The sequence below is a fragment of the Schistocerca americana genome, unplaced genomic scaffold (genome assembly GCF_021461395.2).
Source record: "Schistocerca americana isolate TAMUIC-IGC-003095 unplaced genomic scaffold, iqSchAmer2.1 HiC_scaffold_77, whole genome shotgun sequence".
NCBI lineage: Eukaryota > Metazoa > Arthropoda > Insecta > Orthoptera > Acrididae > Schistocerca > Schistocerca americana.
The window spans coordinates 395,001-400,000 of NW_025726533.1; positions in this window are offsets into that span (position 1 = coordinate 395,001).

Here is a 5,000-nt window from a genome sequence, read left to right on the forward strand (position 1 = left end):
ATGAACGGCGGACCTTTCCCGCAGTCGCAATGTGCAATCCACCCCTATAACATGCGTTTCATGAAGAGGTACGTCCAATATGCGACATTCCCGCTGTCCCTATACATGAGCTGCGAGCTGTACCAGTTACGAGCTAGAGACGCGATCGCGTTGCTCTCTGTACGAATGCCGATGCTGAGCGGTCAGCTAGGAGGCGCTCCATCCATGTCGGTACCGGTGAGCGTTGCACTCGCAGTCGCAAAAACGTACGGCAAGTATATTACTCGGAAGAGTCAATGACAGTCCACGCCCCCCTGCGTGGGAAGAGTCTTTCTAGGCCATGACCCACCGGAAGGGCGCAGCGTCCCCCACCCCAGACATGTGACGTCACACCATCGGTATTGACGACTAGACTGATTCCTTATAATCATTTGCCATACACCGGTGGAAGCTGCCGAGACGAGTAACTACATAGCGGGCTCGCCGTGTCACTAATGTACAGAGATACAACAGTTTCGACTGGAACCGGATTAAACGTATACACGGCGCTGATTAGTAATAGATAGAGCCATCAGAATACAGATAATGTATACAACTGTCCGTATACATGCTGAAAGACTCTGCTCACAATCACAACCACACGTCAGCCACACACCCTTATCACGCACTACTCTCTGCCTGTAACACGCACACAGACAATATGTAAGCACCAGCATGGAACAACACCCAGTGCATCCTCTCCGCCACATTAGACAATCCACACTGTCATAACCAGACTGGGAGGTCCACTCAGAAAACAGAATATCCCACCCACCCGACAACCACCATTGCTCAGCCAAGCCACCAACACCCACACATGTCCTACACAGGGGTGCACCCAACATCACAATACTGCCTCCTCTCACAGCACACAAACAATGGCAGGAATGAAAGACACAGGTCTGCCACAAGCATGGAATGAGAGCGCCGCCTGTCATGAGCCAAAGGTGCATCCTGACGTGGCAAATCAGATGATGCCGCAGGCATCCACTTACTATAATCACAATCAACAAACCGGCCGCCCCGCCCCCCATTAAACCTTTCCTTACAACAATGTGTACCTTAACCTAACCTATATCGTACCGTAACCTAACCTATATCGTACCGTAACCTAACCTATATCGTACCGTAACCTAACCTATATCGTACCGTAACCTAACCTATATCGTACCGTAACCTAACCTATATCGTACCGTAACCTAACCTATATCGTACCGTAACCTAACCTATATCGTACCGTAACCTAACCTATATCGTACCGTAACCTAACCTATATCGTACCGTAACCTAACCTATATCGTACCGTAACCTAACCTATATCGTACCGTAACCTAACCTATATCGTACCGTAACCTAACCTATATCGTACCGTAACCTAACCTATATCGTACCGTAACCTAACCTATGTCGTACCGTAACCTAACCTATGTCGTACCGTAACCTAACCTATGTCGTACCGTAACCTAACCTATATCGTACCGTAACCTAACCTATGTCGTACCGTAACCTAACCTATGTCGTACCGTAACCTAACCTATGTCGTACCGTAACCTAACCTATGTCGTACCGTAACCTAACCTATGTCGTACCGTAACCTAACCTATGTCGTACCGTAACCTAACCTATGTCGTACCGTAACCTAACCTATGTCGTACCGTAACCTAACCTATGTCGTACCGTAACCTAACCTATGTCGTACCGTAACCTAACCTATGTCGTACCGTAACCTAACCTATGTCGTACCGTAACCTAACCTATGTCGTACCGTAACCTAACCTATGTCGTACCGTAACCTAACCTATGTCGTACCGTAACCTAACCTATGTCGTACCGTAACCTAACCTATGTCGTACCGTAACCTAACCTATGTCGTACCGTAACCTAACCTATGTCGTACCGTAACCTAACCTATGTCGTACCGTAACCTAACCTATGTCGTACCGTAACCTAACCTATGTCGTACCTTAACCTAACCTATGTCGTACCTTAACCTAACCTATGTCGTACCTTAACCTAACCTATGTCGTACCTTAACCTAACCTATGTCGTACCTTAACCTAACCTGTATTGCGCCTTAACCTAACCTGTATTGCGCCTTAACCTAACCTGTATTGCGCCTTAACCTAACCTGTATTGCGCCTTAACCTAACCTGTATTGCGCCTTAACCTAACCTGTATTGCGCCTTAACCTAACCTGTATTGCGCCTTAACCTAACCTGTATTGCGCCTTAACCTAACCTGTATTGCGCCTTAACCTAACCTGTATTGCGCCTTAACCTAACCTGTATTGCGCCTTAACCTAACCTGTATTGCGCCTTAACCTAACCTGTATTGCGCCTTAACCTAACCTGTATTGCGCCTTAACCTAACCTGTATTGCGCCTTAACCTAACCTGTATTGCGCCTTAACCTAACCTGTATTGCGCCTTAACCTAACCTGTATTGCGCCTTAACCTAACCTGTATTGCGCCTTAACCTAACCTGTATGGCGCCTTAACCTAACCTGTATGGCGCCTTAACGTAACCTGTATTGCGCCTTAACGTAACCTATATTGCGCCTTAACGTAACCTATATTGCGCCTTAACCTAACCTATATTGCGCCTTAACGTAACCTATATTGCGCCTTAACGTAACCTATATTGCGCCTTAACCTAACCTATATTGCGCCTTAACCTAACCTATATTGCGCCTTAACCTAACCTATATTGCGCCTTAACCTAACCTATATTGCGCCTTAACCTAACCTATATTGCGCCTTAACCTAACCTATATTGCGCCTTAACGTAACCTATATTGCGCCTTAACCTAACCTATATTGCGCCTTAACCTAACCTATATTGCGCCTTAACCTAACCTATATTGCGCCTTAACGTAACCTATATTGCGCCTTAACGTAACCTATATTGCGCCTTAACGTAACCTATATTGCGCCTTAACCTAACCTATATTGCGCCTTAACCTAACCTATATTGCGCCTTAACCTAACCTATATTGCGCCTTAACCTAACCTATATTGCGCCTTAACGTAACCTATATTGCGCCTTAACGTAACCTATATTGCGCCTTAACGTAACCTATATTGCGCCTTAACGTAACCTATATTGCGCCTTAACGTAACCTATATTGCGCCTTAACGTAACCTATATTGCGCCTTAACGTAACCTATATTGCGCCTTAACCTAACCTATATTGCGCCTTAACGTAACCTATATTGCGCCTTAACGTAACCTATATTGCGCCTTAATGTAACCTATATTGCGCCTTAATGTAACCTATATTGCGCCTTAATGTAACCTACGTTGCGCCTTAACGTAACCTACGTTGCGCCTTAACGTAACCTACGTTGCGCCTTAACGTAACCTACGTTGCGCCTTAACGTAACCTACGTTGCGCCTTAACGTAACCTACGTTGCGCCGTAACGTAACCTACGTTGCGCCGTAACGCAACCCACGTTGCGCCGTAACGTAACCCACGTTGCGCCGTAACGTAACACACGTTGGGCCTTAACCCAACACACGTTGGGCCTTAACCCAACACACGTTGGGCCTTAACCCAACACACGTTGGGCCTTAACCCAACACACGTTGGGCCTTAACCCAACACACGTTGGGCCTTAACCCAACACACGTTGGGCCTTAACCCAACACACGTTGGGCCTTAACCCAACACACGTTGGGCCTTAACCCAACACACGTTGGGCCTTAACCCAACACACGTTGGGCCTTAACCCAACACACGTTGGGCCTTAACCCAACACACGTTGGGCCTTAACCTGCTCTGTAATTGTCATACGACGCGTTAAATTAGTGTAGTGTTGCCTAACTGCAACCCCCGCAATATAGTTTGCTACTCGCACTGCCCGGTCCCCAGTGTATCGCTTCATGTTAAACACCTTGCAGCTATACACTGTAATGTGGATGGCAGCAGGACGTACATGCTCAATGCCCTTTGCAGTTGTTCATTGGCATTTGCAGTTGTTCATTGGCATTTGCATGGCGAAGCACTTAGCCTACGCTGTGGTACGGCCTGTGTCAACTGTCCGCTGATGTTGTACGTCCAAATCACACACTGTACTGCACATTGGTCCTCATGTACTGAATGATACATCGTGGTACATGTGACCGTACAACGACTGCGCCAACAACGGCGAACCATGCGGTCCAAATGTTGTGCACTCAGCTACGTGTCGTCTCCCTATAAGAGCTGGATTGCAGTGTGGTATGCCCTGGATGGCGATCAGCATGAGCCGTCTGTTGATGTAGTGGCGCGTGTTGTCAGACGTAGTCGTCTCTTCTCACACACCGTGATAGCATGGTGCACTGCGTTCCACATCTGCGACATGCGACAGAGGCCGGTTGACAGTCGTTCGCGCAATGGACATCGCATACGTACGGGGGCCACCTTCCACGTGTTCGCGAAGCGTGCACATGTTGTTGCGTGTATGTGGGCAGACATAGTGTGTCGTGACACCTGACACAGGCATGCAACAATCGTTGAATTTGCAAATGGCGATGGACGCCTACGTTTGCTGGTGACGTTACGCAAATGAACAACTGGTAAACCGTTGTGGTGCGGTTGTTCTCGCTAGAGGTGAATCAGTGATGGCGACGATCGGTTGAGCTACCAACCGGTTGTTCCAGCGATACCCACCATGCCCACGAACGTGAATGGCATCTGGGTGTGAAGCGATACGCGGCGGTGGCTGGGTGGGACCGTCCCCGGCCGGTGAGGGGGGGCCTCCCGGCGTGCTGGCCGCGCGGTGCGTGGGCGCACGCGCTACAGCCGGCTGGTGGGGGCGGCCAGTGGCAGGCGCGCCGGCCGACGGAGGCGGCAGGCGGCGCAGCTGCGCGCCGGCGCACCCTGCACGCGGCGCCGTGCGGCCAAAGTAGGTCCTCGCGGGCCCGGTGCGAAGCGCGGTGGACATCTGCAGTGTGCTGGTCCGATTGAGGACTGTGTGCGCTGAGGATGCGCCGCCGCCCGG